The sequence below is a fragment of the Rhinoraja longicauda genome, chromosome 3, assembly GCF_053455715.1.
Source record: "Rhinoraja longicauda isolate Sanriku21f chromosome 3, sRhiLon1.1, whole genome shotgun sequence".
NCBI lineage: Eukaryota > Metazoa > Chordata > Chondrichthyes > Rajiformes > Arhynchobatidae > Rhinoraja > Rhinoraja longicauda.
In genome coordinates this window covers 5,288,447-5,313,860 of record NC_135955.1, presented here as the reverse complement: position 1 = coordinate 5,313,860, position 25,414 = coordinate 5,288,447, and the positions used below count along the sequence as shown (strand labels likewise).

Below are 25,414 nucleotides of genomic sequence, written 5' to 3'. Positions count from 1 at the left end.
AGGAATAAAGGTGTACACTATTTTCTCTTTGGGGTGGAAATCCAGAAATCGGAGGTGCAAAGTGATTTGGGAGTACTGGTGCAGGGTTTCCAAAAAGTTAATCTGCAAGTCCAATCGGTATTAAAGAAAGCAAACTCACTGCCAGCATTTATTTCAGCAGGGTTTGTATGAAAAAAACAACCAGGGATCTAATGCTGAGGCCCTATAATAAGCTGGTAAGGCCGCATTTAGGCCATAACAGAGGAAAGATGTGGTGGCTCAGGAGAGGGACCAGAGGAGGTTTATAAAAATGATCCCGGGAATGAGTGGGTTAATCTATGATGACGGCACTGGGCCCTTATTCGCTGGAATGAGGGGGGACCTCGTTGACTAATACAGAATAATGAAAGGCTTGTACAGAGTAGATGTGGAGAGGATGTTTCCATGAGTGGGAGAGTCTAGAACTAGAGGTTATAGCCTCCGAATTAAAGGGCGTTCTGTTAGGAAGGAGATGAGAAATTTCTTTAGTCAGAGGGTGGTGAATCTGTGGAATTCTTTGCCACATAAAGCTGTAGATGCCAAGTCAGAGGATATTTTTAAGGCAGAGATAAATTCTTGATTAGTACAGGTGTCAGAGGATATGGGGCGAAGGCAGGAGAATGGGGTTAGGAGGGAGAGATAGATCAGCCATGATTGAGTGGCTGAGTCGGCTTGATGGGCCGAATGGCCTTATCGTATTCCTATTCCTTATGCCCTTATGACCTTATGACTTTATGAGGTGAGGCTGCCTCTGCTAAGCCCTATGAGACGGGGTTTCCTGTTCCTGCCCCTCTCCCTCGCTCTCCACCCACGCAGCACACTGCAGAATGTGCCGATTGTTTCTTACCGGCTGTGACACGCAGCTGGACCTCACGCTGCGACAGATGGATAAACGGCGGCTTTACTTTGAGTATGTGGAACAGGGACCATACGGGACGGGGCTAATCAGGGTTTCTGAACTCCACCAGGCACAGGTAGCCGTGACTGTCTTCTGCCATCAGCGGCTCTATCGTGGTTGAGGCGTTTCCCCGCTCTGGGTTCCCGACCAGCTCCAACCGAGTTGCTCCGTTCTCCGCCGCCCAGGATCCATCAGCTTGGGGTCTGAACGAGACGATGCGTCGGTAGGGATTCTTCCTCATCCATGTGACCGCGAGTGGTCCGCGGTTGGGTGCCGGCGGTGGGAACACGCAGGGTAACGTGGCCGAACCCCCCTCAGACCCAGTCACCACTGAGACATTCCCGCAGGGAGCTGAGGGAAGGACAGACACCGGGATGTATCAGCGTTCTGTGGGTGAATCGTCTTGTACCGACCTCTCCCTGTGGGAGTGGGTGGAGGCGGTGCCCAGTGTGGCGCTGACAGTGACGGTCCCAGGGAATGTGGGCCAGAGGGCGCAGGGGACAGGACACATTCAAGGATGGCTCCGGATCTGGGGTCTCTGGCAGCGCGGCTCTCCCTCGGCCCTGCCCTGAGTGGGAGAGAGTGAACGACAGCGAGGGGGAAGGAGAGGGGAGGTGGGAAGAGAAGGGAGAGGGAGGAGAGGGGAGGTGGGAAAGAGGGAGAAGGAGAGGGGTGGGAGAGAGGGAGGAGGGGAGGGGAGGTGGGAAGAGGGGGAGGGGAGGTGGGAGAGAGGGAGGCCAATTCTCTGAATGTATTCAAGAGAGAGCTAGATAGAGCTCTTAAGGATAGCGGAGTCAGAGGGTATGGGGAGAAGGCAGGAACGGGGTACTGATTGAGAATGATCAGTCATGATCACATTAAATGGCGGTGCTGGCTCGAAGTGCCGAATGACCTCCTCCTGCACCTATTGTCTATTGAACCCGCGCCTCCCCGTATCGCAACACTGTTCCCCACGGAGAATTGGTTAGTCCGGGTGTTGGGGTATATGGGGCGAATGCAGGATAATGGGGTTCGGAGGGAGAGATAGATCAGCCATGATTGAATGACGGAATGGAAATAATGGGCTGAACGGCCTAATTCTGCTCCTATCACTTGTGACCATGTGACCATTCAAAGTGAGAGACGGTGTGCACTGCCTTTACTACTGGGCACTTCAGTGTCCATTGCTATTTTAGGTCTGCGATTAAAACGCCAACAAGGTAGTTATCGCCTTCTTATTTCTCCTTCCCCAATCTAACTATATTTGATTGAAGGATGCAGCATGTTAACGGGACGTCGGCTCACCGACTGCAGGCCGCCCATCGATCACCCGTTCACGTTTGTGCTGTTATCTCACTTTCGCAATCACTCTCCACACTTGAGGGGCAATTTACAGAAAGGACAATTAGCCTAGACACTCGCACGTCTTCGGGATGTGGGAGGGAAACCGGAGCACCCGGAACAAACCCACCCGGTCACAGGAAGAACGCGCAAACTTCGCACATACAGACAGCACTGGAGGGCAGGATCGAACCCGGGGTTCTGGCGCTGTGAGGCAGCGGCTTCGTTACCCTCGCTTCGATGTCTGCCCTTTGACAGGATCACAGTTAGGATCAGCGCCTCGTCTCATCCCAGGAGCGTACAATTCTGCGGGTTTCACTGGAGATGGTTCAGGAGGAGGAACCCCGAAACATCGCCGGAGCCTGATCAACATGTATTGATAACAAACGTTTCTGGGTGCCTGTGGTCTGTGGGATCTGAGGAACTACAACCTCGATACATTGGTTCTCACCTTTCACAGACAGGCTTGTTCGAACCACACTTTGAAAATCTCCAATATTGAGCTCCAGGCGGCACCAATACAAATCATCGTCCTTCCGGCTCAGTCGCTCCACCATTATCGAGGCATCTCCCTCTCTGAGGCTCCCCAAGAAGCTGAAGCGACCCCCTCCGGCCTCTTGTGTCACTTCATCGCACCCTGTGCGGCCGGAACCGGGATATGTGCAGTTAAACACAAGGCTGTTATCCCACGTTTCCCCTCTGTACCACAGCACGGAGCCGGTGAGGGTGCGGTCCGTGGGTGGGTGGGTAAATGTACAGGGCAACACAGCGGGGGGGGGGGGGGGGGCTTCCACGGCAGATACCTCAACAGCACCAGAGATTGTACAACCACTGTACGAATAGTCTGCAGAGAGAGGAAGAGAGGGCGAGACGGAGCTCAATAAATCCCGAGTTTCAGACCCACAGTGCGCCTGGGCTGTGGTCACAAGCAGTGGCATCTCACATGAACGAGACTGCTCACGAGGTTTTGCTCACGATTCCAGCACATCCATGTAATTGGAGCGGAATTAGACTGTTCGGCCCACTATTCCGACATTCAATCATCGCTGATCTATCGTTTCATCTCAATCCAATTCTCCAGTCTTCTTCCTATAAACTTTGACACCCACACTTATGAACAACTTAGCTATCTCTGCTTTAAAAATACCCGATGACTTGGCCTCCACTCTCTTATGGCCTCATGGATGAAATCATGTACGGTCTTTGTGCAGCCATATGCAAATTGTCCCACCGTGATCATGTAACATCTATCTGCAATCGTCGAACCGGACCTTGAGAATGTCCGAAGATTCTTAAAAATAATGAAATGCCAGCGAGCCGTGAAATGTGACATGCAGAATATATTAATAATATTCTGTATCGGCTTGGAAAATGGGACAAGGGATACAATGTGATGCTTGTTGTTGAGTCGCTACACTGCAGGATTACCGAGAAAATGGCAGGGCACCGCGGTATGTTAAAAAAAAAAACACTGTGCCCTCTATTGTAGGAGAATTTTGCCCTAACAGTCTGTGACCCATGGCGCTGTGGCCTACAGCGCTATGTTTAAAGCCCTCAGCGCCATGTTTAAAGCCCTCAGCGCCGTGTTTAAAGCCCTCAGCGCTATGTTTAAAGCCCTCAGCGCCATGTTTAAAGCCCTCAGCGCCGTGTTTAAAGCCCTCAGCGCTGTGTTTAAAAACCTCAGCGCTGTTTAAAGCCCATAACGCTATGATTAAAGCCCAGAGCGCTGTGCTTAAAGCCCATGGCGCGATGTTTAAAGCCCATAACGCTATGTTTAAAGCACTCAGCGCTGTTTAAAGCCCAGAGCGCTATGTTTAAAGCACTCAGCGCTGTTTAAAGCCCAGAGCGCTATGTTTACAGCCCATAACGCTATGTTTAAAGCCCAGAGCGCTGTTTAAAGCCCATAACGCCATGTTTAAAGACCAGAGCGCTATGTTTAAAGCCCATGGCGCTATGTTTAAAGTCCCTAACGCTATGTTTAAAGCCCAGAGCGCTATGTTTAAAGCCCATAACGCTGTGTTTAAAGCCCAGAGCGCTGTTAAAACGCCCATAACGCCATGTTTAAAGACCAGAGCGCTATGTTTAAAGCCCATGGCGCTATGTTTAAAGCCCCTAACGCTATGTTTAAAGCCCATGGCGCTATGTTTAAAGCCCCTAACGCTATGTTTAAAGCCCCTAACGCTATGTTTAAAGCCCAGAGCGCTATGTTTAAAGCCCATAACGCTATGTTTAAAGCCCAGAGCGCTATGTTTAAAGCCCATAACGCCATGTTTAAAGACCAGAGCGCTATGTTTAAAGCCCATGGCGCTATGTTTAAAGCCCCTAACGCTATGTTTAAAGCCCAGAGCGCTGTGTTTAAAGCCCATGGCGCTATGTTTAAAGCCCATGGCGCTGTGCTTAAAGCCCATGGCGCTATGTTCAAAGCCCAATGGCGCTATGTTTAAAGCCCATAGCGCATTGTTTAAAGCACAGAGCGCTGTGCTTAAAGCCCATGGCGCTGTGTTTAAAGCCCTCAGCGCTATGTTTAAAGCCCCTAGCGCATTGTTTAAAGCCCAGAGCGCTCTGCTTAAAGCCCATGGCGCTGTGTTTAAAGCCCAGAGCTCTATGTTTAAAGCCCATGGCGCTGTGTTTGAAGCCCAGAGCGCTGTGTTTAATGCCCTCATCGCTGTTTAAAGACCAGGGCGCTGTGTTTGAAGCGCGTTGTTTAAGGCCATAGCGCTGGGAGTGGGGGGGGGGGGGGGGGGGGGGGCGGGGGCTTGCTCGGATACTGTCCCCTGCCATTGATTGTAATTTGAAATTGGGAGCAGCGCTGTAGGCCAGGACTTACCGGTGGTTATTTCAACGACAGATCGGTTAATGTCAAATAACATGGAGGAACCTGTTGCTTTCCTACTCATGAGTTGTCGTAATGATGTGCAAAACCGGAACTGTTGAAATTAGTGGCTGGGTGGAACATATCTCATACTGAACGGGGTTAGAGCCATGGAGCCAGAGAGCCATACAGCATCGGCACACCATGCGCATGCTGACCGTCAGATTCCCATCTACGCTAACTCCACTGACCAGCAGTTGGGCCGTAGCCTTCTGCACCTTATCATATCATGTTCACACGTAGACACCTCTGAAAGGACGGTATTGGTGTCTGCACCAATCTCTCCGTCAGAGGGAGTTTCGAGTGATAATTGACCCGCTTCCAAACACCTTTTGTGTGAATACAACCGAAAGTGCTGGAGGGACAGGCGGCATTTGTGAAAGGAATGGATCGGCGTTACGGGCCGGGATCCTTCTTCAGACTGAGGCGAGGAAACTGAAAAAGAAAGGAGGGCGAGACAAACGCTCTGGCAAGCGACAGATGAATACGGGTAAGAGGATTTGTTTGGTAGATATGGAAAGATCAGTTTCAAATATGGGTTAAAAATTCGCGGGGAAAAGTACAGAGTAAAAAACAGAACTATTAAGAACATTGACTTTCAGGGGGATTTTGGGAAGCAAGTCCTTTTTTCCTCTGGAAGTGGCAGGACATGGGAACAGTGTTGAGGAACGATTGAGACGTTTAGAATGCATGTGGTGGACGCAAGAAACTGCAGATGCTGGAATCAAAAGTTTTTTTAGGTACGTGAAGAGAAAACAAATAGTCAAGGCAAATGTGGGTCCCTTGAAGACAGAAACAGGGGAATTTATTATGGGGAACAAAGAAATGGCAGACGCGTTAAACCGTTACTTTGGATCTGTCTTCACTGAGGAAGATACACACAATCTCCCAAATGTTCTAGGGGCCGGAGAACCTAGGGTGATGGAGGAACTGAAGGAAATCCACATTAGGCAGAAAATGGTTTTGGGTAGACTGATGGGACTGAAGGCTGATAAATCCCCAGGGCCTGATGGTCTGCATCCCAGGGTACTTAAGGAGGTGGCTCTAGAAATAGTGGAAGCATTGGAGGTCATTTTTCCATGTTCTATAGATTCAGGATCAGTTCCTGTGGATTGGAGGATAGCAAATGTTATCCCACTTTTTAAGAAAGGAGGGAGAGAGAAAACGGGTAATTATAGACCAGTTAGTCTGACATCAGTGGTGGGGAAGATGCTGGAGTCAATTATAAAAGACGAAATTGCTGAGCATTTGGATAGCAGTAACAGGATCATTCCGAGTCAGCATGGATTTACGAAGGGGAAATCATGCTTGACAAATCTACTGGAATTTTTTGAGGATGTAACTAGGAAAATTGACAGGGGAGAGTCAGTGGATGTGGTGTACCTCGACTTTCAGAAAGCCTTCGACAAGGTCGCACATAGGAGATTAGTGGGCAAAATTAGGGCACATGGTATTGGGGGTAGGGTACTGACATGGATAGAAAATTGGTTGACAGACAGAAAGCAAAGAGTGGGGATAAATGGGTCCCTTTCGGAATGGGAGGCAGTGACCAGTGGGGTACCGCAAGGTTCGGTGCTGGGACCCCAGCTATTTACGATATATATTAATGACTGAGACGAAGGGATTAAAAGTACCATTAGCAAATTTGCAGATGATACTAAGCTGGGGGGTAGTGTGAATTGTGAGGAAGATGCAATAAGGCTGCAGGGTGACTTGGACAGGTTGTGTGAGTGGGCGGATACATGGCAGATGCAGTTTAATGTAGATAAGTGTGAGGTTATTCACTTTGGAAGTAAGAATAGAAAGGCAGATTATTATCTGAATGGTGTCAAGTTAGGAGGAAGGGGAGTTCAACGAGATCTGGGTGTCCTAGTGCATCAGTCAATGAAAGGAAGCATGCAGGTACAGCAGGCAGTGAAGAAAGCCAATGGAATGTTGGCCTTCGTAACAAGAGGAGTTGAGTATAGGAGCAAAGAGGTCCTTCTACAGTTGTACCGGGCCCTGGTGAGACCGCACCTGGTGTACTGTGTGCAGTTTTGTTCCCCGAATTTGAGGAAGGATATTCTTGCTATGGTGGGCGTGCAGCGTAGGTTCACTAGGTTAATTCCCGGAATGGCGGGACTGTCGTATGTTGAAAGGCTGGAGCGATTGGGCTTGTATACACTGGAATTTAGAAGGATGAGGGGGGATCTTATTGAAACATATAAGATAATTAGGGGATTGGACACATTAGAGGCAGGAAACATGTTCCCAATGTTGGGGGAGTCCAGAAAAAGGGGCCACAGTTTAAGAATAAGGGGTAGGCCATTTAGAACGGAGATGAGGAAGAACTTTTTCAGTCAGAGAGTGGTGAAGGTGTGGAGTTCTCTGCCTCAGAAGGCAGTGGAGGCCAGTTCGTTGGATGCTTTCAAGAGAGAGCTGGATAGAGCTCTTAAGGATAGCGGAGTGAGGGGGTATGGGGAGAAGGCAGGAACGGGGTACTGATTGAGAGTGATCAGCCATGATCGCATTGAATGGCGGTGCTGGCTCGAAGGGCTGAATACGGGTAAGAGGATTTGTTTGGTAGATATGGAAAGATCAGTTTCAAATATGGGTTAAAAATTCGCGGGGAAAAGTACAGAGTAAAAAACAGAACTATTAAGAACATTGACTTCCAGGGGGATTTTGGGAAGCAAGTCCTTTTTTCCTCTGGAAGTGGCAGGACATGGGAACAGTGTTGAGGAACGATTGAGACGTTTAGAATGCATGTGGTGGACGCAAGAAACTGCAGATGCTGGAATCAAAAGTTTTTTTAGGTACGTGAAGAGAAAACAAATAGTCAAGGCAAATGTGGGTCCCTTGAAGACAGAAACAGGGGGATTTATTATGGGGAACAAAGAAATGGCAGACGCGTTAAACCGTTACTTTGGATCTGTCTTCACTGAGGAAGATACACACAATCTCCCAAATGTTCTAGGGGCCGGAGAACCTAGGGTGATGGAGGAACTGAAGGAAATCCACATTAGGCAGAAAATGGTTTTGGGTAGACTGATGGGACTGAAGGCTGATAAATCCCCAGGGCCTGATGGTCTGCATCCCAGGGTACTTAAGGAGGTGGCTCTAGAAATAGTGGAAGCATTGGAGGTCATTTTTCCATGTTCTATAGATTCAGGATCAGTTCCTGTGGATTGGAGGATAGCAAATGTTATCCCACTTTTTAAGAAAGGAGGGAGAGAGAAAACGGGTAATTATAGACCAGTTAGTCTGACATCAGTGGTGGGGAAGATGCTGGAGTCAATTATAAAAGACGAAATTGCTGAGCATTTGGATAGCAGTAACAGGATCATTCCGAGTCAGCATGGATTTACGAAGGGGAAATCATGCTTGACAAATCTACTGGAATTTTTTGAGGATGTAACTAGGAAAATTGACAGGGGAGAGTCAGTGGATTTGGTGTACCTCGACTTTCAGAAAGCCTTCGACAAGGTCCCACATAGGAGATTAGTGGGCAAAATTAGGGCACATGGTATTGGGGGTAGGGTACTGACATGGAAAGAAAATTGGTTGACAGACAGAAAGCAAAGAGTGGGGATAAATGGGTCCCTTTCGGAATGGGAGGCAGTGACCAGTGGGGTACCGCAAGGTTCGGTGCTGGGACCCCAGCTATTTACGATATACATTAATGACTTAGACGAAGGGATTAAAAGTACCATTAGCAAATTTGCAGATGATACTAAGCTGGGGGGTAGTGTGAATTGTGAGGAAGATGCAATAAGGCTGCAGGGTGACTTGGACAGGTTGTGTGAGTGGGCGGATACATGGCAGATGCAGTTTAATGTAAATAAGTGTGAGGTTATTCACTTTGGAAGTATGAATAGAAAGGCAGATTATTATCTGAATGGTGTCAAGTTAGGAGGAAGGGGAGTTCAACGAGATCTGGGTATCCTAGTGCATCAGTCAATGAAAGGAAGCATGCAGGTACAGCAGGCAGTGAAGAAAGCCAATGGAATGTTGGCCTTCGTAACAAGGGGAGTTGAGTATAGGAGCAAAGAGGTCCTTCTACAGTTGTACCGGGCCCTGGTGAGACCGCACCTGGAGTACTGTGTGCAGTTTTGGTCCCCGAATTTGAGGAAGGATATTCTTGCTATGGAGGGCGTGCAGCGTAGGTTCACTAGGTTAATTCCCGGAATGGCGGGACTGTCGTATGTTGAAAGGCTGGAGCGATTGGGCTTGTATACACTGGAATTTAGAAGGATGAGGGGGGATCTTATTGAAACATATAAGATAATTAGGGGATTGGACACATTAGAGGCAGGAAACATGTTCCCAATGTTGGGGGAGTCCAGAACGAGGGGCCACAGTTTAAGAATAAGGGGTAGGCAATTTAGAACGGAGATGAGGAAGAACTTTTTCAGTCAGAGAGTGGTGAAGGTGTGGAATTCTCTGCCTCAGAAGGCAGTGGAGGCCAGTTCGTTGGAAGCTTTCAAGAGAGAGCTGGATAGAGCTCTTAAGGATAGCGGAGTGAGGGGGTATGGGGAGAAGGCAGGAACGGGGTACTGATTGAGAGTGATCAGCCATGATCGCATTGAATGGCGGTGCTGGCTCGAAGGGCTGAATAGCCTACTCCTGCACCTATTGTCTATTGTCTATTGTCTATTGTTTCTCCCACTATCCCGCAAGAGAAGGAAACGATACAAAATGGTGTCAGCTGAAGAAAGAAGATGAGTGAAGTGTAAAGCCACGGCGAGAGATAGCGATGGAAAGAGACGGGGCTGGGAATAGGGGTGGGATAGTGGGCGAAACAGTTTCCAGCATCTGCAGCTCCTTGCAGTGTCCAAGTGAATTAAATCAACCACACCCATTCTAAACATCTCAAGCTTCCCTCAATTCTATGCCCATATGTTATGGGGGAGAAAATGTTCTTCCCCTTCCAGTGGGCTAATGATTTGCATCCCAAGATCCCTCTGCCAATCAATGTACTTAAGAGTTTTGTTTTTTACTCTGTACTTTCCACCCATGTTTCCAACCCATATTTGAAACTGATCTATATCCAACTATATTCCTTTACAACCTTCCTCTCTTCCAATATATATGTATGTGTCATCTTCAAACTTATAGATCAGCCCACTGGACATTTCAGTCCAAACTCTGGGAGAACTACACGAATGGGTAAACATCCGGAGAGATACCGAAAAAACAAAACAGAGGAGGTAATCGGGTCACATGAAACCACTTACTGTGACCCCGGACTGACACAGAGAGCAGGACGGTGCAGAGACAAACCCAGAGAGAGAGCGCATCGCCAACACTTCAGTTCAGTGTCCTCCTCACCCACTGTTGTTAACTTGTTGACACTGAAGTTTAGAAATTATGTCAAGTCTTTCTTCATTTCATGTGAAAAGCTACAGCACGAGGTGCTGCAATTGAGGAATGGTAGGAAGGCATCTCCCTCTGAGCAATGTTGGAGTCACGGCGTGTGAGGGTTACCCTGCAGAGAAGCAGGCACCACGGCCCAGCATATGAACGGCTCTCATTGGATCCCCATCTCTTTTAATCCAATTTACCGGCACTTATAAACAGGAGCAGAATTAGATTAATCGGCCCATCGAGTCTGCTCCGCCATTCAATCATGGTTGACCTATTTTTACTCTCTCAACCGTATTTTCTTGCCTTCTGCCCCATAACATTTGTTTGACGTCTTTACTGTTCATGAACCAAGAGTATTCACGGTGGCGCATCGGTAGAGTTGCTGCCTGACAGCAAATGCAGCGCCGGAGACCCGGGTTCGATACTGACTGCCGGTGCTGTCTGTACGGAGTTTGTACGTTCTCCCCGTGACCTGGTTTTCTCTGAGGTCAAATACGTACAGGTATGTAAGTTAATTGGCTTGGTAAATGTAAAAATTGTCCCTAGTGTGTGTAGGATAATATTAATATGCGGGGATCGCTGTTCCGCGCGGAACCGGTGGGCCGAACGGCCTGTTTCCGCGCTGTATCTCTAAACTAAACTAAACTAAACTAAAACTAAACTTATCAACCTCCGCTTTAAAAATACCCAAATTACGTCCTCCACAGCCGTCTGTGGCAATGGATTCCATAGATTCGCCACCCTCTGACGAAAGACATTGCTGGTTTGTAGCCTTCTCCGGCTTGGTAATTCTAGTGAGCACACTGCAGAAACCGCTTCCGGGTTGTGAGAATACTTGTCTCCACCACCCCCGCAGTCTGTACTGCCTCAATAGCAAGGACGTCCTTCCTCAAATTAGGAGACGAAAACTGCACAAAATACTCCAGGTGTGGTCTTACCATGGCCATGTACAACTGCAGAAGGACTTCTTTACACCTCTATTTAAATCCTCTCATTATGAAGGCCAACATGTCACTAGCTTTCTGCACTGCCTGGTGTACCTGCATGTTTACTTTCAGTCCTTGTTCACCAACAGCTATAACCAACTGTGACCTCACCTCTCACGGCTGTTTATTTCCTGAGCCTGAAATGCAGAATTTCATTTTTTCGTTTACTGCAGAATTCCCAGGAGCTAGATGCCAAACAATAACACCACCATCCATCACCCAAGGAAGCAAACGGCAAGGCAGAGAGCGCAGTTATTCTTGGACCTTAAAGGAACAAATGCAAAGCCTGCCTCCATGTGAATTCCGCTTTTAATAGACAATAGATAATAGGTGCAGGAGGGGGCCATTCGGCCTTTCGAGCCAGGACCGCCATTCAATGTGATCATGGCTAATCATTCACGATCAGCACCCTGTTCCTGCCCTCTCCCCTGACTCCGCCATCTCTAAGAGCTCTATCCACCTGTCTCTTGAAAGGGGTAGGGGGCGGGGTGAGAGGGGGAGGGGGGTTCAATTGATTCAGACAAGTTGGGGGAGAGGGCGAATGAATGACAGATGCACTGCAACGTTGAAAGCGTGAGGCTAAATGCCCAAATGCAGATTGTGACTGAATGTGATGGGTAGCGCAAACAATTAGAGGTGCGACCAGATCGGGTATCCTCGTGCATTGAAAGCAAACATTGGTACGCACTGGTTTGCTAGGAAAGTCAATAGACAATAGACAATAGGGGCAGGAGGAGGCCATTCGGCACTTCGAGCCAGCGCCACCATTCAATGTGATCATGGCTGATCATTCTCAATCAGTACCCCGTTCCTGCCTTCTCCCCATAACCCCCTGACTCCGCTATCCTTAAGAGCTCTATCTAGCTCTCTCCTGAAAGCATTCAGAGAATTGGCCTCCAGTACCTTCTGAGGCAGAGAATTCGACAGATTTACAACTGTCTGACTGAAAAAGTTTTTCCTCATCTCAGTTCTAAATGGCCTACCCCTCATTCTTAAACTGTGGCCCCTGGTTCGGGACTCCCCCAACATTGGGAACATGTTTCCTGCCTCTAACGTGTCCAACCCCTTAATAAACATATATGTTTCAATAAGATCCCATCTCACCCGTCTAAATTCCAGTGTATACAAGCCTAGTCGCTCCAGTCTTTCAACATACGACAGTCCCACCATTTCGGGAATTAACCTAGTAAATCTACGCTGCACGCCCACAATAGCAAGAATATCCCTCCTCAAATTTTGAGACCAAAACTGCACACAGTACTCCAGGTGCGGTCTCACTAGGGCCCTGTACAAGTTCAGAAAGAGCTCTTTGCTCCAATACTCAACTCCTCTTGTTATGAAGGCCAACATTCCATTGGCTTTCTTCACTGCCTGCTGTACCTGCATGCTTCCTTTCAGTAACTGATGCACTAGGACACCCAGATCACATTGTACGTCCACTTTTCCTAACTTACCACCAATCAGATAATAATCTGGCTTCCTATTCTTACCACCAAAGTGGATAACCCCACATTTTTCCACATTAAACTGCATCTATCATGCATCCGTCCACTCTCACAACCTGTCCAGGTCGCTCTGCAACCTCACAGCATCTTCCTCACATTTCACACTGCCACCCAGCTTCATGTCATCTGCAAATTTGCTAATGTTACTTTTGATCCCTACATCCAAGTCATTAATATATATTGTAAATAGCTGCGGTCCTAGCACCGAGCCTTGCGGTACCCCACTAGTCACTGCCTGCCATTCTGAAAGGGACCATTTATCCCCACTCTTTGCTTTCTGTCTGTCAACCAATTTTCTATCCAAATCAGGACCCTACCCCCAATACCGTGTGCTCTAATTATGCCCACTAATTTCCTATGTGGGACCTTCTCGAGGGCTTTTTGAAAGTCAAGGTACACTACATCCACCGGCTCTCCCCTGTCCATTTTCCTAGTTACGTCGTCAAAAAATTCCAGAAGATTAGTCAAGCATGATTTCTCCTTCGTAAATCCATGCTGACTCGGAACGATCCTGTAACTGCTATCCAAATGCCCCGTAATTTCGTCTTTTATAATTGACTCCAGCATCTACCCCACCACTGATATCAGACTAACTGGTCTATAATTTCATGTTTTCTCTCTCCCTCCTTTCTTAAAAAGTGGGATAACATTAGCTACCCTCCAATCCACAGGAACTGATCCTGAATCTATAGAACATTGGAAAATGATCAGCAAACAGGCCCATGATTTCTGGAGCTACCTCCTTAACTACCCTGGGATGCAGATCATCAGGCCCTGGGGATTTATCAGCCTCCGGTCCCGTCAGTCTACGCAAGACCATTTCCTGCCTAATGTGAATTTCCTTCAGTTCCTCCGCCACCCTAGGACCTCTGGCCACTAGCACATCTGGGAGGTTGTTTGTATCTACCTTAGTGAAGACAGATCCAAAGTACCGGTTCAACTCGTCTGTCATTTCCTTGTTCTTCATAATGAATTCCCCTGCTTCTGTCTTTAACGGACCCACATTTCCCTTAACTATTTTTTTTCCTCCGAGGAGGGACAAACCACAAACCGGCGACAGGGTTTTGGGCGCCCAAGGCTCATCGATGCGCGAGGGCAACGAAGGCTATCCTATCTGGTCCGAACCGACAGATGGTCGACTGTGGCACAAGTCACAGAAAATTTTAATGGTGGTCAGGGGAGGAATGTGTCACAATACACAGTGCATCGCACACTGCTGCGTATGGGGCTGCACAAGGAAGACCAACAGCATATTAGGTAGGCGGTCATAATAATTTGCTCATCACGTCATCATGTTTTGGCTGATCGGTGTAATATTGTATAGGAAAGAACTGCAGATTCTGGTTTAATCGAAGGTAGACACTAAATGCTGGAATAACTCAGCGGGACAGGCAGCCTCTCTGGAGGGGTGGAATAGGTGACGTTTCCGGTCGAGAGCTTTTTCAGACTGATGTCAGTGGAGTGGGTGGGACAGAGATAGATTGTAGTTGGAGACAGTAAGCCTGGTGAGAGAACTTGGGTAGGGGATGGGATGGAGAGAGATGGAAAGCAAGGGCTATTTGAAGTTAGAAAAGTCAATGTTCATACCGCTGGGGTGTTGACTACCCAAGTGAAATATGAGGTGCTGTTCCTGCAATTTGCGCTGGGCCTCACTCTGACAATGGAGGAGTCCCTGGACAGAAAGGTCAAAAGGGGGATGGGAGGGGGAGTTAACTTGCTGAGCAACCGGGAGATCAGGTTGGTCAAGACGGACTGAGCGGATGTGTTCAGCGAAACCATCGCTGAGCCTGCGCTTGGTCTCGCCGATGTAGAGAAGTTGACACCTGTAACAGCGGATACAGTAGATGAGATTGGAGGAGCTGCAGGTAAACCTCTGCCTCACACGACTAGACTGTCGGAATCCTTGGATGGAGTCGAGGGAGGAGGTAAATGGACAGGTGTTGCATCTCCTGCGGTTGCAAGGGAAAGTACCTGGGGAGGCGGTGGTTTGGTTGGGAAGAGACGAGTTGACCAGGGAGTTGCGGGGGGACCGGTCTCTACAGAAAGGATAACGGGCTGGAGATGGAAAGATGTGTCTAGTAGTGGGATCCCGTTGGAGGAGGCGAAAGTGTTGGACCACTATTTGCTATATGCGACGGCTGATGGGATGGAAGGTGAGGACAAGGGGGACTCTGTCCTTGTTGCGAATGGAGGGAGGGGGAGCAAGGGCGGAGCTGCGAGATATCGAGGAGGTCCTAGTGAGAGCCTAATCTAATATGGAAGAGGGGAATCCCGTTTCCTAAAGAACGAGGGAATGAATGAATGAATGAATGAATGAATGAATGAATGAATGAATGAATGAATAGGTTTATTGGCCAAGTATGTACAAGGAATGTATCTTGCTGCTCCGCTCGCAAGTAACAATGCGAACATACAGTAAACAATTCACAATAAAGCATAACACATTAAAATATTAAGAATACAGTATTACAGTTTAAACATGAGAATGAAATAAACCACAGCAAAAGGAGGCTACAGAATTTTGGTTATTGAGTAGAGCTACTACTTGCAGAATAAAAGCTGTTTTATATCTGGCTGTGGCGGCTTTGACAGTCCGGAGACGCCTACCAGAGGGAAGTTCTTCAAAGAGTTTATGGCCAGGGCGAGAGGGGTCAGAGATGATCTTGCCCGCCTGCTTCTTGATCCTTGCCGTTCACAGTTCGTCATTGGGGGGAAGGTTGCAGCCACCAACCTTCTCAGCTGGTCGAATAATTTGCTGCAGCCTCCGGATGTCGTGCTTGGTGGCTGAGCCAAACCAGACCATGATGGAGAAGGTGAGGACAGACTCTACGATGGCAGTACAGAATTGGACCATAATTGCCTGTGGCAGATTGTGTTTCATCAGCTGCTGCAGGAAGTACATCCTCTGTTGGGCCTTTTTGACTGTGGAGTCAATGGTGGCCTCCCATTTAAGGTCCCTGGAGATGATGGCTCCAAGGAACGTAAATGACTCCACAGATGTGACTGTGGTGTTGTAAATGGTGAGTGGGGGGAGGGGAGGAGGAGCTCTTCTAAAGTCTACGTAGTGTAAAAAAATAACTGCAGATGCTGGTACAAATCGAAGGTATTTATTTCACAAAATGCTGGAGTAACTCAGCAGGTCAGGCAGCATCTCAGGAGAGAAGGAATGGTGACATTTCGGGTCGAGATCCTTCTTCAGACTTTTAGTCACGAAACGTTACCCATTCCTTCTCTCCTGAGATGCTGCCTGACCTCCTAAAGTCTACAATCAGTTCCACTGTCTGAAGAACATTGAGCTTCAGGTTGTTGCCAGTCAGAAAAGGTCGGGAACAGAGTAAGGAAGACCGTTGGCTGAGAGCAAAGTAAGTGTTAATTGCTTTATGTAAAGGCAGTTTAAAAAGAGCGCCAAGAGTCCGTTTGTAGTCAGTCAGAAAAGTGCATGACTGCAAGTTTGTCAGGAAGGCTTTATAGAAGTGAGTACCTGGATTGGTTGATCAATTAAAGTAGAAGTTTGATAAATTGGCTAATTAAGTAATTTAGTGATTGGTATAAGCAAGACTTGCGCAAGGGGTGCAGCCCTGTCCGGGTGCCCTCTGAGAAGAGTGCGAGTATTTGGCTGCAAGTCTTCGGCGAGGAGGTTGAGGTGAGGAGGTTACACTTGTTTTTGCGCCTGAATTGTTTTTGACTTCACTGAAGTAATGGCGGACAAGTTGGTGCAGTGTGTTTCCTGCAGGATGTGGGAAGGTAGGGATACCGCTGGAGCTTCTAGGAGCTACACCTGCAAGAACTGTGTCCAGGTGCGGCTCCTGAATGGACGTGTGGCGGAGTTGGAAAGGCAGATGGAAGACCTCAGGGCCATCCGGGAATGCGAGAGTTTCCTGGACAGGACCTACTGTGAGGCTGTCACGGCAAGGGTTCAGGTCGAGCGAAGGTGGGAGACCGTTTCAGGGGGAAGCAAACGTGGACTACAGGAGACCCCGGTGGCTGTGCCTATTGTAAACAGGTACACCCTCTTGGGAGCTGATGGGGCAGAAGACGCTTCCAGTCCCAGCGGCGGACGTGTTGGCAGATCTAACCTAGGCAAGGAAACTCGACCGGTGAGACCGAAGTCTGGAAGAGCCATAGTAGTGGGTGACACCATTGTCCGAGGTACGGACAGTAGATTCTGTGGCGACAGGCGGGACTCGAGGATGGTCTGTTGCCTCCCTGGTGCCAGGGTTCAGAACATCCTAGCGAGGGAAGGTGATCAACCGGAAGTAGTTGTGCATGTGGGCACGAACGACGTCGGGAGGAAGAGGAAGGAGATACTGCGAAGTGAGTTTAGAGAGTTATGAAGAAGACTTAGAAGCAGGACGTCGAAGGTGGTTAGCTCTGGACTGCTACCTGTACCTCGTCCTAGTGAGGGCAGGAATAGAGAGATCGGGGATATGAATGTATGGCTGAGGGGCTGGTGCAGGGAGCAGGGATTTAGATTTCTATACAACTGGGATCTCTTATGGGGTAGGGGTGACCTGTACAAAAGGTATGGGTTACACCTTAACAGCAGGGGGGGGGCAACATTCTGGCAGGTAGGTTTGCTAGTGCTACAAGTGTGGCTTTAAACTAAGTAGTGGGGGGGAGGGGTTGACAAACTGGGAATATGGAGATGGAGTTATAGGGGAAGCAAATACAGGAGAAATTACAAAGGACTCTCGAATGAATGGGGAGGGAAGTTCTAGAAGGGATAAGAGAGTAAGGTCAGGGCCAATTGTGACCGGTGTGAGAGGGGAGGTGAATACGGAAATTAAAGTGTTGTAGTTAAATGCGCGAAGTATAAGAAATAAAGTGGATGAGCTTGAGACTCAGTTAGACATTGGCAAGTATGATGTTGCGGGAATCACTGAGACATGGCTACAAGAGGACCAGGGAAGGGAACTGAATATTCAGGGGTACACAACATGTAGAAAAGGCAGACAGGTGGGCAGGGGGGGTGGGGTCGCTCTGTTGGCGAGGCATGATATTCACTCCCTTGCAAGGGGTGACATAGAATCAGGAGATGTAGAATCAGTATGGGTAGAAATGAGGAATTGTAAGGGTAAAAAGACCCTAATGGGAGTTATCTACAGGCCCCCAAACAGTAGCCTCGACATAGGGTGCAAGTTGAATGAGGAGCTACAATTGGCATGTCTCAAATGTAATGCTACGGTGGTTAAGGGAGATTTCAACATGCAGGTAGACTGGGAAAATCAGGTTGGTAACGGACCCAAGAAAAGAGTGTTTGTGGAGTGTCTCTGAGATGGATTCTTAGAACAGCTTGTACTGGAGCCTACTAGGGAGAAGGCAATTCTGTATTTAGTAATGTGTAATGAACCTGATCTAATAAGGGGACGCGAGGTAAAAGAGCCATTAGGATGCAGTGATCACAATATGATACGTTTTACTCTACAAATGGAGAGGGAGAAGGGAAAATCGGAAGTGTCAGTATTACAGTATACCAAAGGGGATTACAGAGGCATGAGGCAGGAGCTGGCCAGAATTGACTGGAAGGAGTCCCTCGCAGGGAAGACGGTGGAACAGCAATGGCAGGTATTCCTGGGAATAAAGCAGAAGTTGCAGGATGTGGCGTTCCCTGGGTATCAGGCCACTCCTTGGGTCAGCCCCCTCGTCACTTGACGGACAGGCGTAAGGGGTTAAAAGTCAGGCCGTTGGGAGGTGTGGTTCATCCCTAGGTGGACTACGCTGTGAGCAGGAGCTCACAGCCTAATAAAGACCGTTAACTAAACCTGCCTAGCGTCCTGCCTTTTCTCTGGCCTCCGCCAGGCCACTACACTGGTGACCTCGACATTCATCACGCGTCGTGATGTCTCGCAGTAATGCGCAACCCGGTCCTGCCAACCTCGATGCCGTCTCCCTCAAACTCCCGACCCTGTGGACCGAAGAGCCTGAGGTCTGGTTCCTGCAGGCAGAGGCACAGTTTGCTGTGCGAGGCCTGGCCGTGGACGAGACCAAATAATTCTACGTCGTCGGCGCCCTGGACCAGGAGATGACCGCCCCACCCCCCCGCGGCTAACAAATATGCGGGCCTCAAAGACCTCCTTATCAGGAGGTTCGGCCTCAGCGAGGCCGAGCGGGCAGCTCGAATTATGAGCAAGGAGGGCCTCGGGGACCGACGGCCGTCGGCCCTTCTGGAGGACATGCTCGCCCTTATGGGCGGCCACGAGCCCTGTTTCCTATTTAAATACGCCTACCTTCGGTAGCTTCCAGCTGACCTCCGCTCGCAGCTCGCCGGGGACCCGTTCACCGACACGCAGGGGCTGGGCGAGCGCGCTGACAAGCTCTGGATGTCCCGTCGGGAGGACCTGGACGCGCTGGCCGTCTTTTCCGCGGCGTCGGGAGGCGCACAGCAATCCGGGGCCGCCGTCGACCCCGTTTGAAGGCGACCTCCGCGGCGAAATCCGGCCGCCATCGGGCACTCCGGTGCAGGCACGTCCTTTTCGCACGGCCCGCCGGCAGTTCAGTCAGACGCCACCAGAGGTCGTTGGTGGTCGGCCCAGGCAGCACCACCTCCAATACCGCTGGAGACCACCGGAGGTCGCTGGTGGGCATCCCAGTCCGCACCACCAGCAGAGGGGGCTGGTGCTATTATCACCGTCGCTGGGGACCGAATGCGAAGCAATGTCGCCTACCTTGTGCCTTTCCGGGAAACGCAAGGGCCGGCCGTCAGTGATTCCTTCGGCGGCCGGCCAGATCCATCGCGTGTTCGTTCGGGATCGCCGCACCGGGGGTCGGTTCCTCGTGGACACTGGAGCAGAGGTGAGCGTCCTACCTCCTTCCACCGCCGATATCCATGCGGGCAAACGCGGCCCCCTCCTCACTGCGGCGAACGGGAGCCCCATCAACACTTACGTGGTTCGCAAGCTCGCCCTTAACTTCGGCGACAGCTGGTTCACATGGGGGTTCGTCATCGCCGATGTTTCGCAGCCGCTGCTGGGCGCCGACTTCCTGCGGGCTCATTCCATGCTCGTGGATGTCAGGCGGCAGCGCCTGGTGCACTCCAGCACGCTGGATTCGGTCTCCCCCAATGTGGTCGATCGCTTCATGCGGTGGCCGGAGGTCATTCCGCTGGCGGCACCTGCGCTCGGGCCTTGCCGGCGCACTGGATCGCCCGGTTCGGGTGCCAATGGACATTACATCCGACCGGGGGCCGCAGTTCACTTCGGAACTGTGGTCGGCCATGGCACGCCTCTTGGGTGTCCGCCTACACCACACTACGGCGTACCATCCACAGGCGACCGATTTGGTGCAACGTTTTGACCGCCAGCTGAAGGCTGCCCTGAAGGCTCGGCTCACTGACCCAGACTGGGTGGACGCCCTGCCGTGGGTTTTGCTTGGCATCCGCACCGCACCCAAAGAGGACTTGGCTTCCTCCTCCGCCGAGTTGGTGTACGGGGCCCCTTTGACGGTTCCCGGGGAGTTCATCGCACCGGCGCAGGGTCGAGTGGAGCAGCCTTCGGACGCCCTGCAACGTCTTCGGCAGATGGTGGGCAGGCTGGCACCTGTGCCAACGTCGCGTTATGGCACCTTCCATCCACACGTCCCTGCCGCTCTGGAGGACTGCCAGTTTGTGTTCCTGCGCAGGGACGCTCACCGATCACCTCTCCAGCGGCCGTACGAGGGCCCCTTCCGGGTCCTGCAACACGGCTCGGCCACATTTGTTCTGGACATGGGGGGTCGCAGCGAGACTGTTTCGGTCGCACGGCTGAAGCCGGCACACGTGGACATTGATCGGCCGGTGCCGGTTGTGCAGCCCCGCCCGCGCAGTCGCCCCCCATCCACGTTACCCCGCCAGTGTCTGCTACGACCCCTCCACCTGTCGGTCGGTCGCCGGTCCCTGCGCCGGTTGTGGTGCGCACCCGGGCTGGTCGCCTCGTGCTCCCTTCTGTCCGCTTTGTACCTCCGGTTCTTGGGGGGGGTCCTGTGGCGGTCCCTGGGGATCAGGCCACTCCTTGGGTCAGCCCGCTCGTCAATTGACGGACAGGCGTGAGGGGTTAAAGGTCAGCCCGTTGGGTGGTGTGGTTCAACCCTAGGTGGACTACGCTGTGAGCAGGAGCTCACAGCCTAATAAAGACCGTTAACTAAACATGCCTGGCGTCCTGCCTTTTCTCTGGCCTCCGCCAGGCCACTACAAGGATCAATTTATCCCAAAGAGGAGGAAAGATTCCAAGGGGAGTAAGAGACACCCGTGGCTGACAAGGGAAGTCAAGGACAACATAAAAATAAAAGAGCAGAAGTACAACAAAGCAAAGAAGAGTGGGAAGCCAAAGGATTGGGACTCTTTTAAAGAGCAACAGAAGATGACTAAGAAGGCAATACGGGGAGAAAAGATGAGGTACGAGGGTAAACTAGCCAATAATATGAAGGAGGATAGTAAAAGCTTTTTTAGGTATGTAAAGAGGAAAAAAATAGTCAAGGCAAATGTGGGTCCCTTGAAGACAGAAACGGGGGGGGGGGGTTATTATGGGAAACAAGGAAATGGCAGACGAGTTGAACCGGTACTTTGGATCTGTCTTCACTAAGGAAGATACAAGCAATCTCCCAGATGTTCTAGTGGGCAGAGATCCTAGGGGGAAGGAGGAACTGAAGGAAATCCACATTAGGCAGGAAATGTTGTTGGGTAGACTGATGGGACTGAAGGCTGATAAATCCCCAGGGCCTGATGGTCTGCATCCCAGGGTACTTAAGGAGGTGGCGCTAGAAATTGTGGACGCATTGGTGATAATTTTCCAAAGTTCTATAGATTCAGGATCCGTTCCTGTGGATTGGAGGATAGCTAATGTTGTCCCACTTTTTAAGAAAGGAGGGAGAGAGAAAACGGGAAATTATAGACCAGTTAGTCTGACATTAGTGGTGGGGAAGTTGCTGGAGTCAATTATAAAAGACGAAATTACGGAGCATTTGGATAGTAGTAACAGGATTGTTCCGAGTCAGAATGGTTTTACGATGGGGAAATCATGCTTGACTAATCTTCTGGAATTCTTTGAGGATGTAACCAGGAAAATTGACAGGGGAGAGCCGTTGGATGTGGTGTACCTTGACTTTCAGAAAGCCTTTGACAAGATTCCACATAGGAGATTAGTGGGCAAAGTTAGAGCACATGGTACTGGAGGTAGGGTACTGACATGGATAGAAAATTGGTTGACAGACAGAAAGCAAAGAGTGGGGATAAATGGGCCCGTTTTAGAATGGCAGGCAGTAACTAGTGGTGTACCGCAAGGCTCGGTGCTGGGACCGCAGCTATTTACAATATACATTAATGACTTGGATGAAGGGATTAAAAGTACCATTAGCAAATTTATAGATGATACAAAGCTGGGTGGTAGTGTGAACTGTGAGGAAGATGCTATGAGGTTGCAGGGTGACTTGGACAGGTTGTATGAGTGGGCGGATGCATGGCAGATGCTGTTTAATGTGGATAAGTGTGAGGTTATCCACTTTGGTGATAAGAATAGGAAGGCTAAGAATGAGGGGTAGGCTATTTAGAACTGAAATGAGGAAAAACTTTTTCAGTCAGACAGTTGTAAATCTGTCGAATTCTCTGCCTCAGAAGGCAGTGGAGGCCAATTCTCTGAATGATTTCAAGAGAGAGCTAGATAGAGCTCTTAAGGATAGCGGAGTCAGGGGGTATGGGGAAAAGGCAGGAACGGGGTACTGATTGAGAATGATCATCCATCATCACATTGAATGGCGGTGCTGGCTCGAAGGGCCGAATGGCCTGCTACTGTACCTATTGTTTATTGTCTATTGACACGAGGACGCCAGCCGTCTCACTTCCTGTCTGTAGGCAGGATGACCTAGTACGGGAACCCTCATCCTGGGCGCGAATGCGACGTAGATGGAGGATTTGGGGGTAGGGGATAGTCTCTACTGGCAGCAGGGTGGGAAGAAGTGTAGTCTAGATAGCTATGGTAGTCAGTAGGTTTTTAGTAGAAACTGACTCCCATAGTACTGACTGTTTTGTACTGACTAATTTGTACTGTCATCCTCATCCTAACAGCGCAACTTTCTGCACAACGAACTCCGTTGATCAGCAACCTGATAGTGCGGTGTTGATGGTTGAGATAAAAAGACTGGTTAGACTGGGATGTCTCAAGTGTTTGAATCACTTTCTAAAGCACACGGAATGTCTCCATTAATTGAATTTCAGTTACTTTCAATCCATTGATTATTGTCACAAGGACCTAGTTTAGGTACAGAGAAATTATTTGTTTTTGCATACAACACACAAAGTGCGCAATGAGTCGCCACGTATCTGGCGCCGACAATGTTACAAAAGTACTCATTACAGTCCTGATCATCCCTTTTTCGTCTCAGAGCACCCAGCCCCGCCGGGTCCCTCTTTCGTCTTGCCCAGCCACCCCCCCCGCACCCACACATCACCTCCTTCGCCGGATCTACCTTTGTTGTTGACGGCACCTCCCTTCAGCGCTCTCTCTCTCTCTCTATATATATATATATATATGTACGAGTTTTCACAACAACTCAAGAAAATGGGAACAGAAGACAAGTTGCACGGTCGAGTGTGTTACGTAAAATGAGTACATTTGTTATTTTATTTGTAGTGTTTCCCATGGTGAAGGCTGGGGCAGAAGATTATTCACCACACTTCCTTGTCGTTGTTTCCTGTTATTGAATCTGTAGAGGCCTGCACGTCTCTCATGACCATTCTCTTATTTATATACCCAATCTGCCTTTGGTCTCACTATGGCAGTGGAGGAGGCCTAGGACAGAAAGGTCAGTATGGGAATGGGAGGGGGAGGGGGAATTAAAGTGTTCAGCATCAGTGAGATCAGGTAGGCCAAGGCGGACTGTGAAGGTATGCAGCAAAACAACCCCCCAGCCACTGTTTGGTCAGTGTGAAATCACTTGCCGCCAGCCTCCAGTTTCAACAGTCCCCGAGGATTTACGGGAAATATAGAGGAAGTTTAAGCTACTTCTGTATTTCGGTGCCAGCAGTCGGTGAGGTGGACACGACAGTGAAGTGTTGGCGATGCGCTCTCTCCGGGTCTGTCTCTGCTCGATCCTGCACTCGGTGTCAGTCCTGGGTTACAGTAGGTGTTTTTTTCTTCCTTGTCGCATCATCTCTCCCATTCTGCCAGTCCTCCTGATGTCTGTACTATAGTTCACACCGAAACCAGTCGGCGGTGGGAAATATACTGGCCTTGCCCGTCACTGAGTGTCCTTGCCAGGGTGGGGATGAGGTCGGCGTGATCCACATTACTCCTTCCGTGCGGGTGAAATGGTGGATACAAAAGCATACTGACCTATCCTTTCTAACCCAGCTTCGGACACTTGACGAGCAAGGGAGTGGAATGTTGTTCGATGCAGGCGAAAGTGGGGACTTGGAATTAAAAGCAGAGGAGAAGCTGCCTTATTTAATAGCGGAGCAAGTGGAGATCTCAAGGGGACCCGGTTGGGGTATGTGAAATTGTGAAGGGTGTAGAACAGGATGAGACTGTTCCCATCGGTGAAGGGAACAAGAAACTGTTGCAGATTGAAAGCGATTGGTTAACCCGTTGCGAAGAAACAATGTTCCTCACTGGTCTGCAACAGAGGGCCGGGTGGAAGTAGGGTCGGGGGAGGGAAGTGGGGAGTCTGATAAAACTGCAGGTTTTTCAAGGAAATGCGGAATGTATCAGAAAGGAAGGCATTTGCGGGTCTATTGGGCCCGGCGACTGGGTTTGATAAAATTGCTATTTCATAGCGGAAAGGGGCCGAATGTCCCATTTTCCTGCTGTAACTGTACTGTGACACCGACTGTGTTCCACGATCGCTTTTGAACCAAACCCGAGTTTCACACTGTTCAAATATCGCCGCTCCTCCAGAAAAAAATACCAAGGCATTTATATTCAGACGCGAATTGTAGACAGCCCAACCCCGACCCAGAATTGGATTCCATCCTGTCACTATGCTGGCTATTCATACTTGCTGGCACAACCCCACACCCCATCCCCAAAACCCCCCCTCCCCGGTACCCACCCCCATCCTCCATCCCACCACACCCCCATCCCCAAGTACCCCCCTCCCCAGTACCCACCCCATCCGCCATCCCTAAATACCCACCCCTCCATCCCACCACACCCCCATCCCCAAATACCCAACCCAACCCCCATCCCCCCCACCCCATCCCCAAATACACACACCCCCATCCTCCATCCCTAAATATCCACCCCTCCATCCCTCCACACCCCCATCCCCAAATACTCACCCCTCATCCCCAAATACACCCCATCCCCCCACTCCCCCATCCCCCCATCTCCCCACCATCCCATCCCCAAATACCCAACCCCATCTTCCCATCCCCAAATACCCACGTCCCATACTCCCCACCCCATCCACAAATACCCCCCATCCCCATCCCCAAATACCAACTCCATCCCCATCCACAAATACCCACCCCACCCCCGCATTCACCCATCCCTAACTACCCACC

The 25,414-nt window shown here is 49.9% G+C and overlaps 1 protein-coding gene across 1 annotated transcript in view; it reads right to left on the bottom strand.

Annotated features, from left to right (window-relative positions):
• The window catches only part of LOC144592310 (sialoadhesin-like), a 69,384-nt gene extending 50,007 nt beyond the window's left edge, over positions 1 to 19,377 (bottom strand). Inside the window, exon 1 of the mRNA XM_078396838.1 lies at positions 19,173 to 19,377. The gene's annotated coding sequence lies outside the window, so the exon portion shown is untranslated. The remainder of the gene's footprint in view (positions 1 to 19,172) is intronic.
• Between the last annotated feature and the right edge of the window lie 6,037 nt (positions 19,378 to 25,414).